We start from the raw sequence: 15,478 nt of genomic DNA, 5'->3' as shown, positions 1-15,478 counted from the left end.
TTAAATGAACTCAAAGTAATAATGCATTATGTGTATGAAGTGTGATTTCCTTCAATTACTTTTTCACTAATTTCTTTTTTTTTCTTTTTGAACATAGAGAGACTAATTAGTTACTTACACTTCCCATTCTCATTTTATATTGTATTGTCATGATCTCTTTAGGTCTTCTCTTTCATTACATTTGCCTGTGTTATATTTCAGTATTTCTTATTCTTCCATTATGTCCAATATTCACTCCAACTCTTCTTGTCTAACTTGACACATATTCTACTATGCTTGATATATACCCAGCATGATCAATGTGGTCTGCAAAAATGTAATATTTTCTGTGCATATATTTTACTGTGTTATTTTGCTGTAAATTGTTTTGTTGCATTTTAGGTCACTTTATTTGTCAGAAATCCATGTTGTGACTTTTTTTGTTTCTTTCTTCATTGTAGTCAATAATATATGATAATTTCATACATCTATTCTTTATATGGTAAACAGGCTATGTGTGAGAACATGTAGGAATGACACGTCATTTGGACTGGAAACTAGATATGGGTAGATATCTGAAGTATGAGCAGGAATTAGTCATCTGTCTGTGATATACTTTGGTTTGAAAATAATAAATCATTTTCTTTATTTATATGCTTATCATACATTGATTTTTGTTTATCCCATAGAGGTAACATTACAGAGCTGAAACAATGCTGGTTACAGTATACATAGTTTAATATATAATTTGCTGTTAGCATATCCTACAGTGAATTTTAAGTAGAATAATTGCACACATTCTCCAGGTTCTAAGTCAGGCAGTTTTCACCTCTTTGTTCCTCAAACTGTAGATCATAGGATTTAGCATGGGTATTACTAAAGTGTAAAATAAAGAGGCCATTTTATCAGCATCAAATGAATCACTGGATTTGGACTTCACATACATAAAGAATAGAGTACTGTAGAATATGATTATCACTGTCAGGTGAGACCCACAGGTGAAGAAAGATTTGTGCCTGCCTTCTTCAGAGTTCATCTTAAGGATGGTGACCAGGATCAAACTATAGGGCACAAGGACTATCTGAAGAGATGAAATCAAATTAAAAATTGAAAAGATCAGAATTATTGACTTAATCTCCAGTGTCTCTGTGCAGAGCAAAGACATCAGTGGCTGAGAGTCGCAGTAGAACTGCCTAATGACATTATAGCCACAAAACGATGAAGTAAAATTTTTATGATGGTCAGCAAAGACAAAAAGACACCGTAGAGATAGAGGATTGCTATGAGTGCCTGACATAATCTTTGGGACATGATGACTGTGTAGAGCAGGGGGTTACAGATGACCACAGAGTAGTCATAGGCCACTGCAGACAGAATGAGAAGTTCACTGATGATAAACGCACCAAAGACAGTCATCTGGGCACACCAGTTATGAGAGATTGCATGCTCATCTACAGCCAAGTCGACTAGCATTTTGGGCCCAATAGCTGTTGAATAACCAAGATCAGTGAAAGCCAGGTGTCTGAGGAAAAAGTACATGGGTGTTTGTAGCCTGGTGAGGATCTATCTTGGTGAGGATGGTCAAGCCCAGATTACCCACCACTGAGACCATTTATACAATGAGGAAGAGTCCAAATAACAGAGCCTGCAGCTCAGGGAGGTCCATGATTCCTATTAGGATGAATTCATTCAACACTGTCAGATTGCATTTGTGCATCCAAGCCATTTGGGAAACATATACTGGAAATGAATATCAAAATAATTGTTAACTTTCATTAGATATATCTGAGATTATCATTGTAATAAGTGATTTAAGTCTTACATCTTTTATTTATGGCTTGCTGGTTTAATTGGCTAGCTCAACACATGGCACCTTAGTTCTCTCTCTCCCCCTGCTCAGCTAAGCTGTTTACAGGTTTCTTAGACATGGCACCAAAAGCACAAACAGCAGAAGTAAACATAGATGCATTGGACTTAATCAAAATTAAAACAAAACAAAACAAAACTTTGTGCAGCAAAGGACATTCTCAAAGAATTAAAAATGTGACTCACACAATAGAAAAAAATTGCAAATCATATATTTAATGAGAATCTAGTATACAGAGTATAGAAACGATTTCTATAACTCAACAACAAAAAGACTTAATGACACAAATTTGAAAACAGGCAAAGACCTTAAATAGAAATTTGTCACAGAAGATACACAAATGGACAATAAGCACATGAAAAGATATCCAACAAATCAAAGACACAATGAGATATCACTTCATACCACCCCTCCCACCATGGCTATTTAAAAAAAAATTGCAAATGCTGACAAGGGTGTAGAGAGATTAGAACCTTTACCCATTGTTTTGAGGAATGTAAAATGGTGTAGCCACTATGAAAATAATTTGGCAGTCACTCTATAAATTAACCATAGATTTGCCACTGTGACCCAGCAATTCCACTCCTGGATATGTGCCTCAAAGTTCTGAAAACCACACATGCTCCTACAAAATCATGTACATAAATGTTAATTGCAACATTTTTCATAATAGTCAAAAGGTAGAAACCACATAGATGTCCATCTAGTAATGAATAAATATGATATATCCATACAATGGAATATGAATGAGCCATAAAAGGGAAGAGATACTGATACATGCTACACCATCCATGAACCTTTGAAACACTGTGCTAAGTGAAAGAAGCCAAGTATACAAAGCTACATATTGCACATATCCATCCTGTGAAATACCCAGAACAGACAAATCCACAGAGACAGAAAGCAGGTTATTGTGGCTTGTTCAGGAACACTGAATTAATTAACAACAGACAATCCATTTGGGGACAAATTTCAGTGGATATAAAATTATATAAATTTTTATGTACAAATCTCAACTGGCTGGATAAATGAGGTTAGGGGGTGTGTTCTTTTCTAAATACATGCTAATAAGTACCAGTCTCCTTGTATGTGAGAAAATTGTGAAATATTTTTCTCACCATCCTTAGAGTTCTGTGTAAAGCACTAAATGAAAAACAAAATTCTACTTATATTATTTTACATAATTAGTGAAGATGGTCCGGTTCTGAACTTTAAATCTTTTTTCTCTCAAGATTCTTGAAACATGTAAAAATACAACAGGCAAGGCTTAGCATTGGACCATCACTATAAAGCTATGCTGAGGAAAGAGATTAGGGAGGTTAAATCATTTCCGTCCCTGCCCTGTGCACCAAATACACATTCAACACTAAAATAAGTGACAGTAAATGTATTCTACAATGAGAGATCAAAAATATATATCTAAATTGATATATTTAAACACCAAAATAATTTTTGAGAAGGAATAAAGGGAGTTTTACTAAGAGCTCCTAAAAAAGAATGGTAAAGACACTGTAATTTTAGGCAAAATACACATTCCTTTTTTATAATTTTGTAAGGACTGTTTTTTGCTTAAATCTGTATTTGAATAGATTTTAATCTTAGTTCCAATCTCATTTAGATGTGCATTTAGTCATTCAAGGGACAATATGATGGCATTTCAAATACTAATCAGACATTATGGTGTGATGGAGTCACCATGTAGTGAAATAGATGCTTTATTCCATTTTGCTTAGTCTTTCAACATATTTTAATTGAAATGAGTCTGTAAGGAAGAGTTACCATTTCTTATTTATTTGTTTATAGCAGTATATACTCTTTGATACTTAGTTTGTTTTGGGAGGTTATTATCCAATACCCCCATCACTTCCATTGCTGCTTAATTCATTCTAGCTTTGCTAATGGAACCATCATTGAATTAACTCCTGCATGCTCTGCTCTTTGTTTGTTTGATTCATTTCCACTTCTTACATCCTGACAGTGCAGTGTGCTCCAGGTTTATAATATATTTTCCTGGACTTTTCTCTAGAAAGTACCACTTCGCAAAGGATCCCTGTTATTATTATATTATAAATTTTTAAATAAAGATAATGACATTGATGAAGTCATTAAGTTTTATATAAATATTTTGGAAAGTAATTTAGTAAAGTATCAAGATAAAAAATATGCATTTCACCAAAGAATTCGATTATTAGACAACTATCAGGATGAAAACAATCAGAAAAATGAATAAGTTTTATACACAGGTTAATCATTTTGCTATAAATTACTTTGTAAGACATTAAAACCCGAAGTGTACAACCCAGGAATTGGATATTTTGGCTGGCCCAGTGTACGTTAGAACTTTATTTTGTGATTATGAGACATCATTCAGCACTTGCCACATCCTAATGAATCTCTCATTAAGTAATAATTTTGTTTTTGAAAACTTGGTTTAACATTAAGTGATTATTTATATTTTTGAAAATGCATGGCAGTTGTGGTGATATGCAATCAAAATATTTAACAGTGGGATTATTATGGAAGAAAATATAGGCCACATAGAAACAATGAAGTACAATTTGCCTTAAAATACTTTGATACATATTAACATAAGTTTAATTGTCAAGTAATAAGAAAAAAAAAAAGCCCAGAGACTTACAGAGTTTGACAGATAAAGTTTATTGCTAGGCACTATGGGTTATTTCATTTGATAAATATCAGCATTCTTTCCACAAATTTGAAACTGTTCATTAAGCATTGCAAAGGTGTCATCAGCAAAGACTATGCTCACTCTCTTAACAACTGTAGTGATGACAGTGGTGCAGGACCGAGTTTCTGATGCATATCTGAGTAAGTAGGACTATAATATGAACATAGCTATGTGGGACTCTAAGAGTCATTTTGTTTAAAAAAAACTTTCAGCATTTTCAAGTAGCTGTACTATTTAATGGAAATTTCCTAAAGGCTGATTTTTTTTTTCAGTGAATTCCAATATACACTGATATAACAGAAAACCTTTGCATTGTTATTTTGGTATTTCTGTTAAACAACAGGGAGAAATAGAATTGTCATAAAAATAAACACTTCTGTGCCTGTGGCATTATTTTTAAAGTAAAATATTCAAATTTTAAATTTTCCAGGTAAATATGGCAAACAAAATGCATTCAGAAAATTGTGTTTCCTTGTGTAAAGTGGGAGAAGGCCTGTGAACATGTACACAAATATATGTGTGTTTGAACACTACTTCTCAAATGTTGGATACTGTCTGATCTTGGGTAAGCTTTTAACTCCCTTGATCACTTGTTTCCTCATCTGTAAAATGGGTCAGCTCTTCTACAGCTGTAAAGAGGGAAGACTGATTTCACTCTCTGTAACTGATTCTTTTTGAAGTATCTGTATGTGCATGTGTGAGTGTGTACGTGTGTGTTTCTGTATGTGTATTAGTGTGTTGTCACCTACTGGTTCTTCTATATCCAATTAAAACTGAAAATCATATTCTGTAACTAACCAATCTGTAGAAGATAGTGTCAATTTATTACCTAAGAAGTTAGTAAAGATTCAAAATAATAATTGAGAAATTGAAAGAATCTAAATTATGCAATGGCACAAAATTATTTTAAACTGGAGCCACTTGAGATTCAGTTGATGCAGAGAGATGATTTCTCTGAACCTCCTTTATCTGACTAAAGACAGAACTTCTGAGAATGAAGTTGCCATATATCCTCTCTCCCTGGACTGCTTTGTCTTGAAGAGGAAGACAGAAAAGATCACTTGCTCCTGCATAAACAAATGATGTCACAGAATTTCCTGTCTCTCATTTGTTCCCTTAGAAACCCATTTGTTTTTCCCATAGAAGTCATGTCTCCCTTTCTCTTTCTTATATTGTTGGGAAATAAACTTCATCTCTAATTATTGAGCTAGCCACTTTTTTTGGTGCACTCATATACATATGAATGCACTTTGTCTATTCTCCTGTGAAGCAGCCTTTTGTTAGTTTATCTTTTTTAATTAAATATATTAATTTATTTATTTTTAATGGCTGTACTGGGGATTGAACCCAGGACCTCATGCATGCTAAGCACGTGCTCTACTGCTGAGCTATTAGTTTAATTCACAGGCCCTTAATTAATAAACCTAAAAACATGTAGCATTAATCAATATTTCTTAAATTTTTTTTCTTGAAATTTAATAGTCTTTGAGCAAATATTTTTTGCATAACAATTCTTTTTATTGCTTCTTTGGCCTCTGTGTTTCTTATACTGTATATCAGGAGATTTAATATTGGTGCCCAAAGGGTATAGAACACGGACAGGATTTTTGCTCTATCCTGTGGGTAGCTAGAGCTGGTTCCCAGATAAATAAACATCACTGTTCCGTAGAAGAGAGTCACTACCATTAGGTGGGAGGCACATGTGGAGAAGGCTTTGTATCTGACCCTCAAACACTGTATTTTCAGGACAGTGAGAAGGATGCTCATATAGGAACTAACCACCATCAGAAAGGTAGCCACTGACATGGTCCCAGAGAGGACTGTAAACAAAGCCTCATTGTACTGGGTATCAGAACAGGAAAGTTGGAACAGCAGTGGGATATCACAAAAATAATAGTTGATGACTTTGGGACCACAGAAGGACAGACTGAGCAAGCCACTCAAATGGGTGAGTGAGTTGGTGCAACCTACTAGGTAGGACACAGTCACCAGTTGGATGCAGAATGTAGGGGTCATGAGACCTTTGTAGTAAAGGGGGTGGCAAATGGCAATGTACTGATCAAATGCCATTGCAGCCAGAAGGAAGTATTCTGTGGTCAAGAGCATGCTGACAAAGGAATACTGAAGGGGGCAACTGCAATAGGAGATGGCTCTCTGTCCTGCTATGTAGTTCATCAGCGTCTTAGGGATAAAGACCAAGGAATAGCAGAAATCCAAGAAAGCAAACTGGCTGAGGAAAAATTACTTGGGAGAATGGAGCTGGGCACTAGCCAGGATGACTGCAATCAGCCAAACGTTGCCCACCACAGTGATGAGATAAATCAAGAGAAACAGCACAAATAGGATCATATTCAGTTCAGGGTCATTGGTCAGCCCCAGGAGGATGAACTCAATTATCTCACTGACATTTCTGTTAGCCATTTATGTGGCTCCTTTATGATGGGTCTACAGAGAATAAGAGGAAACAGAAAATAAGTAAAAGGTGTAGCTTGAACATGAATTTGTTCAACCAGCATCTTTAGAAAACTGCATGGTTTTGGTTAATAATAATAATCCACAGTCAATTCATTTCTTGCAAGTATGAAAGTTAGCCTGATTCAGAACCGTATTCAGATCAAAGTCTCACCAGGGGCTGTGAACTGGTAGTAGGTTCTACATAAGAACCCCTGGAGAAAATAAACTCCCCATGAAAAGCTGTAATAGTGATCTTAGTTCAACAGAGACAGTTCAGAGGTTGATGTTGGATAACAGTGTGTCTCAGTTTCCAGAACACAAGACAAGGACCTCATGTTTTAAGGAAGAAGATCCCTTAACAAAGAACAAAAAACTCAATGTTTAACAGGTAAATTCTTGGGGCATCTGGCAAAATTATTCTCTATGACATCTTTTTAACTTAGACTAAAATACACATGACATGTTAAACAATAGAAATAACAAGAGGGCAGAATATACATATATGTGTATATAATGTCATCTAATACAACTGATCATTATCCATAAAAATGGAAAATGAGAATTAGGTGTGTCCAGACTGAATGAAACAACTTAAAACATTTTCTCTCAATATGACATCACTTATTCATTAAAACTCAGTTATTCCAGGAAGTCATTCTTTGCTATGCCAAAAGATATTTATCATTCCATGCTTGGATTTCTTACAACATTTATTACCAAATGGCTTAAATTAGACCACAGCAGTTTTTTTGCCTTAAGATTGAGTCAAACATGTGTTTGAACCCCTATAGTCAAGAAACCTCAACTCTAGATGGGGTGGATGTAGGTCAGTGTTAGAATGTGTACTTAGCATGCATGAAGGCCTGGGGTCAATTCCCAAAATCTCTATAGATGTAAATAAATAAATAAACCAAATCACTGCCCCCCCCCACACACACAAAGAAAAAAAGATTTAAAGTCTCAAGTCTAATTTCAAGAACAATGTATGTGATTTTGGCACATTAGCTCACATATGAATCTGGAGTTTTATCCAGGAAAAGTTAAATCATTAAATCAATTTTATTTTAACTTTTATCTTATAACCCAAACTATGTGAGAAGCAACATTCTGATATCTAATATATTTGGGAAACACTTAGCTAAATAACTTTTAAGGAAAGCTTTCTTTACTGCAGGACTTATAGAAATGCATAATATTTGACTGTGCTTTGCAAGTTTCAGTAAGACAAATAAATACAGAACACATTTCATATTAATTTGACAATCAGATCTATCTTCACTAAATATTAATGAAGATGATTTTCCATAATCTGTGCTTTGGGAATAATATTTCCCTGATATTGAATGCAGAGTGAGTGGGCTTGGATTTGTAACTTTTATTATCAGTGTTATACAAAAAAGTTATTTGATAACAATTCTGCATATCATGGTGCCAGATAACTTTATGTCCATTTGCTAGGAGAACATCCCGTGTCTAATTTTTCTCACATTGGATATACAAGATATAAAAAGAATGGCTAGTCACTTTATACCACGTTGAGCTGTGATTGCACATCTAACTCTTGGTTTCCTAGCCTATTAGATTCATGTCTAAACCTTTCTCAAGCAGTAGATGTGAGACTTAAATAAGAAAATATGTGGAAACAGGGTGGCTCACCATGGGTAATCTCAAATGTTTGCTGTCTCTTCAAAGTAAAACAAATAAGGAAAACAGACTGGACTCTGCTGACCTACTGGACAGATGCCTTTGACTAAAGTGATTATTTGGATTTTTGCTTTTTTTTTAGTTTTGATGAGTTAGCTTTGCCTTGACTTTGTTTTTAAACAAACCAATTTGTTACTTTGATGATGAATTTCTTCTTATTTCACTGATTTTCTATTTCTCTTTAATTTTCACTTAATAACTGGTACATTTCATCTGGACTTCCTTTCACTGTAAAGTCAGTTATGCAGAATAAGTTAACCTTTGAGTCTAAAATTTAGCTCTGCTAACAGGACCAAATAAATGGCTGCTCTTTTCCTCAGATTTAACACAATTCAACAGTTTGCAATAGCCAATCTCAATGAATTTCTGTAAGTAAATTCCCTCCTGTAACCGGCACAAGTATGTGATGCTATAAACACAGCTACCTGAGGAAATATGGAATAAGCCGTCTAATGACCTCTAGCGAGCTGGTTGGCCTAGTTGTAGTCTAACTGGGTTTCAGGCATCTCAGTAACTGGGACAGATTTGAGGAGACAATTATCTTCACATTTCATTCACAGTGTCTATTGAGAGTTGCTCTGAATACAGGAAAAGGCATTTATAACTCCTTTGTTAGAGCACATGAACGCGACCCCTACCTGGTGTTGAGAGGAAGCCTGGTTACTCTTATTGGTTTCTTGACTTGTGCTTCTATTTGGCTCAGGGCCTTTGGGGGATGCCATCCACAGGGGTCCTGTGAGCACCTGGTCTCATCAAACAGCTAAAGAGAGTCCTGGGAGAGTAAAGTCCCAGCACAATCTTGTCAAATGATAGCAATTCATGTATTTGGCCTTTTCTCTGTTTTAAAGAAAATTGTCACATGTGTCTTATCTCAGTTAGATGAGTCTCTACAAGGAAAAAATGAATTATTAAAAAATGAACTCCACTGGTGTCTATAATTATGATTTACAGAACTTAATAATATATACATAGACTTTATATATGTGTATACATACTGGTTTTAAAGAGCACTAAGCTTCAGCTGTTGAGGGCCATGTTCTTCTATAAATACATTGTTACTGATATGAATATGGAAAACACACACATTTACATCTGAGAGAACTCAAAAGAAGGGGGAGCAATGACTAAGCAGAACTCAGGTCTGTGTGTGTTTTTATACACTGGATTGCCTTTTAATATTGGGGTAATTCAGTCAACTAAGACACTAAAATATCAGGTTCAACACTTTTGTCACAATAGCGGCTGAACATAAAAATAAATTTTAGAAATACTTAATAGGTTGATATTTGGGGGATAAACTGGGAAATAAAAAGAAGGTAACTGTAGAGTGAAATGGTAGGCTAAATGTAAAAGAAGGGGATGGGATATTCTCTTGTAAGACTAAGTCCCTAAGATGAGTCAATACACACAGCATGAGAAAAGGTGGGGAAAATCTGCAGTAATTTTAAAATGAAGCAATACTGAAAACAGACCAACACACAGGGGATGTTAGAAGGTGTTTTATTAGTGAGAGTGTTTCTTTTACTTTGTCAACCGTTCATTTGCTATTGACTATATCTGCCACTTAAGGAGATTTGGAACCTGCTTAACTCAATTTCACTTAGTTTCAGAATATTTCACTTTAATGGTGTATTAAAGTTAAGATTTATAAATTTTAATGTTTATACATTTCATTTTAATGATATGTTAGTCATTTTCCAATCTACATTCTACACATCTGCACACGAACCCTCCATTTGCCTCAGAATTCTAGGACTGGAATGTTTTTTCTCATTTAAGCATCAAGTCCCTGTTCTATAGTATAGTAGCTGTTTGTTAGGGTTAGTTGAAGGTCAGTACTAGAGAGAAACAAAAATCTTTCTTTTCCATAAAATAACACCCTTACACACACACACACACACACACACACACACACACTCACTTAGTAAACTGTGTTCGTTTGTCTGCAGACTGGGAGGCCAGCCCCTTCTCCTATAGGCTGTATATTGTGATAGAATTTATTAAAAATTGTAAACAGCCCAATTTACTTTTCTGAGTTTCAATTCTTTTGCCCTTATAATATTTCTTGTGTTTCATACTCTCAGATATAAGACACTTAATGCTCCCGAAAAGTTGTGATGAATTACATAAAATCATCATTATTATTTTATTTTTATCTTATTCTGAAAATTAAGACTTACATACAAATACATTTACATCAATGTCTCATACATAAATGCAGCCTTGTAGCACCCAATTTTAAATAATATATTAAGTGATTTTGGAAAATTCTGAAGGACTGTATATATAAATGTTATATGCTGTCCTTTGTGGTGGTGGTGGTGTGGTTGTTTTATTCTGAAAAGTAAATTTTCATATGAATTTCTTTTCATGAATGTCTAATACAATAAGCATTTCAATTTCCTAACTTCACAGACAGTGGAACCATTCATTTATGTGATTTTGGCTGTCACTGAGAAGAAAAAAATACAGATTAAACCAGGCTCACTGCCTTGTAAAAACATGAGTTAATAATATAGAGCATCCAGCTGTCTCTGCACTGCTTAGCCAAACTACCACTATTTGTGTCAGTATTTAGAATAGACTCCAAAAATTAAATACAATTTTATTTGTAAATACAAGTATTCTTTAGAATACTGTTTTTATTTTCCAGACAGGATACTTTGCAGCAATTTGGGGAAAAGAGATTGTTATGGAGCAATCAGCATTTAGGGTTCTAATTTTATCATTATGTCCCTGTACATATAATTTGAATCTCTGGGAAAACAATTGGCCTCACATGCTTTCCCTGCTTAGAATACAGAGCAGCGGTTGTCTCCTACCTACATGACCTTCAGGGAAGTTTTTCTTTTAATGTCTAAAGATGTTGGAAGAGCCTTAAAGGAAAAGGAGAATTGAGTCTGATTATTGAATATTCTCTGATTAACTTGGAGGCATCCTTCCTAAATATGAAGAAAAGTTCTTCAGCGTAAGTTTTCTCTGAGAATTAGTGGCTCTTCCATGGGAAATGGTAATAAAGCTGTGGCATTCCATCTTGCTCAGTTTCATGTGTGGTAAAGGACACCAAGGCCAGGAAAGAGGAAATGGTTTAGGATAACCTCTGTGAGTGGAAAGGTGTCAAAACCAAGTCCTCCCTCTATTTTTGAGCATGTCTTTTATTTTGTAGAATATCTGACTATAAATAATCAAGGCTAATTCTAGGAGCATGTATCTACCAGTTTTACTTGATAATTCAAAAACTAGTACTTTCTGCTTTTAAAGTATTTTGCTTTTTTCTATGCTCAAGAGAGAAAACCAGTTAAGAGATATTTCACTATTTATGAATATTATGTTTGTATCTCTGTGTGTGTTTGTGTGTCTATATATCTGTGTGTATATATTCATTTCTACCCACATACAGGAATGAAAATGTTTACAGCTGTCCAGAAATAACTAACCTAGATTTAGGATGGTTTATTAGGTTACTTTACACAGTAACCAGCCAACTATGACATTATTCCAGGCTTTTTTCTTCCATTGTAAAACAGAAGTTTCCAATTAAGTAAACTCTAAGAGTCCTTTGGATTCATAGTTTTAGGAAATTCATATAAATTTCATTATCAAAGTCACTTGTCTGTCTACTATTTTAGAGCACATATGGTATGAAATTAACAAGGAATATATTTCATTTAACTCTTTTCACAGCATCCTTCACTTCTTTGTTTCTTAGGCTATAAGTCAATGGGTTTAACATAGGAATCACCAAAGTATAAAACACAGATACCACCTTTTCTTGTTCTAAGGAGTATTGGGAGCTTGGCTGAATGTAACTGAAATGTATAGAGCCATAAAACAAGGTCACAGCTGTAAGATGTGAAGCACACGTGCAGAAGGCTTTGTGTCTTCCTGCTGCTGAGTGGATTCTCAGGATGGCAGCGACGATGAAGACATAGGAGATCATCACAGTCAGGGAAGTGGTCATGGCAATAACTCCAGAGAAGATTAGAAGCAACAGCTCATTCATGGATGTGTCAGAACATGATGACTTCAACAGTGGAGGAAGGTCACAGAAGAAGTGCCTGATGACATTGGGCCCACAGAAAGACAGTTTCAGCAAACCAAGCTTGTGTGTCAATGAGTTGATTAAACCTACACACAATCCAATGACTAGAGTGACATAGACCATTTTTCTCATAGCCACCGTATAAAATAAAGGGTTCACAATGGCCATGTAGTGGTCATAAGCCATAGCTGCCAACAGGAAGCCCTCCGTGGTCAGGAGTGACATGAATAGAAAATATTGCACAATGCACAGAGAATGAAATCGTCTCCCGTTCAACGAAGAAGTTCAGCAACATTGTGGGTGCAAAGACTGATGAATAGCAGGCATCAACAAATGATAGGCAACTAAGGAAATGATACATGGGTGTTTGGAGTTTGGGAGTTATCTGAATGAGGAAGAGCATGCCTAGGTTCCCCACCAAGGAGATGGTATAGATGAACAGGAACAACAGGAAGAGGACCACTTTCATGTCAGCATGATCTGTCAGTCCCAGAAGGAGAAATTTGGTCACCAGTGTGAAATTAACATCAGCCATGTGCTTACTTTTCTTGGGACTTGTTAACAATAAGGAGATTGGAATAAATTGAGAAGTAACCATGTGGCATTATCAAGAGTATCTGGAATCCCTAACTAGTGACTTGAGTTGTTGACTTCTCTTCTCTACTTGTTTTATCCATAAAATTATAAAATTTTAACTAAAATTTTCTAGTCTCTTTAAGCACTGTTTATTTGCCTGCTCCATTGGGAAACTCCATGCATGAAGAAAGAAAACATTAAGGTCTCAGTTAGGGATGAATTCAGAAGGCATTCAAAACCTTAAATGAATTTCATTCTAAAATATGTAAAATCTAGTTTATAAAGCATAAATGACTGAAGTTGAAAATTTAATGTGTGGTACCATTGAAGCTCTCTTTAAAACATCTTCCTTGGGATCTCATAGTAGCCAATGCCAACTATATCAATATATAAGAATAAATGGTATTGTGACATTTAAACTTAAGTTTTCCCACTTAATGACTTCATGTTAAGTTCACACTCCACATATTTTTTAAACTGGGATGTGAAGAAAGGCAAGTCCCCAATATGAATAAATTCTGAAGTCATTCTCTGAAAATAGCCAGAGGCATTAGCTCCTGAAAAGAGTGCTCATTAGGCATGTGGGGAGAGGGAGCTCTAAGCTGGAATATGAAAATGGTGAACAGTAACTTACAATTGGCCTTTGATATCCAATAGAAATACCTTACACAGGAGACTTAGGAAAAAGAGTCTTTAGCTTTTTCTGACAAAAAGTAAAGCAAGCTTATAAAGTAAAACAAGCTTACAAACCATTCAGCTACTGCTTTGTAATACTTTGTTTTCCTTGACATTGCAACACCTTTCTTAGAATATGCAATAAATTTTCCAATTAAGCCAAGCATATTTATTGATTGTGACGTCATTTTGCCTGTAAAATTGAACTATTTTTTAATATTTATTTTCAAAATAAATATTTTAAACAATTTAGGATACTAGTGACTTTACCTCTGCAGGATATAGGATGATTTTTTTTTTTGGTGTCTTAATCATCCTTTTCACTTAGGAGATGCTATTCCTTGTGTACAGAGATAAAACTTAGAACAAGAATAACATTGCAAGATTACTGGATTAATATGAAATAAGGAAACATCTATGCTAGATCTAGAGTATCTAGAGTGACAGATGAAACATCCCCATGGGAATACAGAGTCATGATTTAGATAGCAATTCATTCTTTAGGAAATATTCCAGATTGAATTTAAACACTGATTTTTCATTACTCCAATAGAAGTTGCATAACAATTTTGATGCTAATATAGAAAAAGAGACTGAAGTGTAAGACAAAAGGTGGGAATAACAGTCAAATTACAAATTTCTCCCTCCCCTATAACTTAAAGTCTTCATCACATTAAAATCTGAACCTTTTTTTCTTCATTTGTTTTGGATATTTTTAACTGATAAGCAGAATGTATGTAGACTGGATATTTAAATAAGTGAATTTTACTTACCAGTGGAAGAAAAAAATAGTCAACACCTTAGTTCATTTATGAACCTCATCAACACTGATCATTCATAGCTTATTTTTCTCTATTTCCCAACCAAAACCAACAAACCCAAATCACACAAGAATAGTGAATTGACTGATATTTTCAGTGATATGTATATTGGGTAAATAATAGTAGTTACTGAGTAGCAAGATTGAAATTCATACTTATTTAAATGTGAGAACCAAAGCCACAGACTCCAAGCTGTGAAAGCAAGAGAAAGATGATCAAAAACAATCATGTTAGAAGATAGATTTTGTTAAAAAGTTCAGTTATATATCTCCCTGTGTTCAAATGGAAATATGGTCCCTGGAGTTAATCTTGTGATCCAAAGATATATTAAATATATTATTAAAAGTTCTTCTGTACTTCTTGAGGGATTTAGGAAACTCTCAATAACTTAATGGCTCCCTTAAGGCATTTGATTTCCTGATTGTTAAAATGAGTAGAAGGAAAAGTGGGGCAAGTATAGGGAAAGAACAGAAATCTACAATCTCTGAAAATAAAAAAAAAAAAACTGAAATAGAATTGGTAGTGATGCCTGCTCCATACCTCAGCAAGGAAAGATTTTCAAAATAACCTATTATTTGTAACTAATTGTCAAACGCACACACACACACAGACACACACACACACACACACACACACACAAGCAAAGTGGGATATCAGTGGGCTTTAATGTA

The 15,478-nt window shown here is 34.7% G+C and overlaps 3 pseudogenes; all 3 read right to left on the bottom strand.

The window, feature by feature from the left end:
- Window positions 1-793: 793 nt before the first annotated feature.
- Window positions 794-1,705, bottom strand: LOC102529929 (olfactory receptor 8K3-like; annotated as a pseudogene).
- A 4,270-nt stretch (window positions 1,706-5,975) lies between these two features.
- On the bottom strand, window positions 5,976-6,956 carry LOC107035054 (olfactory receptor 5J3-like; annotated as a pseudogene).
- Window positions 6,957-12,340: 5,384 nt separating this feature from the next.
- LOC140693614 (olfactory receptor 5J3-like) lies at window positions 12,341-13,318 on the bottom strand (annotated as a pseudogene).
- Between the last annotated feature and the right edge of the window lie 2,160 nt (window positions 13,319-15,478).

Source organism: Vicugna pacos, unplaced genomic scaffold (assembly GCF_048564905.1).
Source record: "Vicugna pacos unplaced genomic scaffold, VicPac4 scaffold_19, whole genome shotgun sequence".
NCBI lineage: Eukaryota > Metazoa > Chordata > Mammalia > Artiodactyla > Camelidae > Vicugna > Vicugna pacos.
The sequence above is the reverse complement of the archived record's forward strand: the minus strand, read 5'-3'. Positions and strand labels throughout refer to the sequence as shown.